Source organism: Penaeus vannamei, chromosome 2 (assembly GCF_042767895.1).
Source record: "Penaeus vannamei isolate JL-2024 chromosome 2, ASM4276789v1, whole genome shotgun sequence".
Taxonomy (NCBI): Eukaryota; Metazoa; Arthropoda; class Malacostraca; order Decapoda; family Penaeidae; genus Penaeus; species Penaeus vannamei.
This window is the reverse complement of record NC_091550.1, coordinates 43,768,673-43,769,018: the sequence shown is the minus strand read 5'-3', so window position 1 is coordinate 43,769,018 and position 346 is coordinate 43,768,673.

The following is a 346-nucleotide window of genomic DNA, read 5'->3' as shown; positions in this document are numbered from 1 at the left end:
CTCTATCCAAGACTTTATGCAACGTCATAATGACATGAAACCACTTATACAATAAATCGACAGCTCTACGTGTTCTAACTTGTCTTTTGATCTGACATGCTTTAACAACCTCACTAAAATCGTTCTTTAAAAAAAAATGGCTAAAGGAACATCATGCCATCTCTGAAACTTGTCAACTTATACTGGAGTAAGAGACGCGCTGGGCTGTGGAAGGGTCAAGGCTATCCGGACAAAATGAGTTGTGCGAATAGCCTTGATTGATAAGGCCAATCAAGGAGGAAATTATAGCAAAGGTAACGAAATTCCACCTTTACAGCGAAATGAAATGGATACACAGGGTGTTATG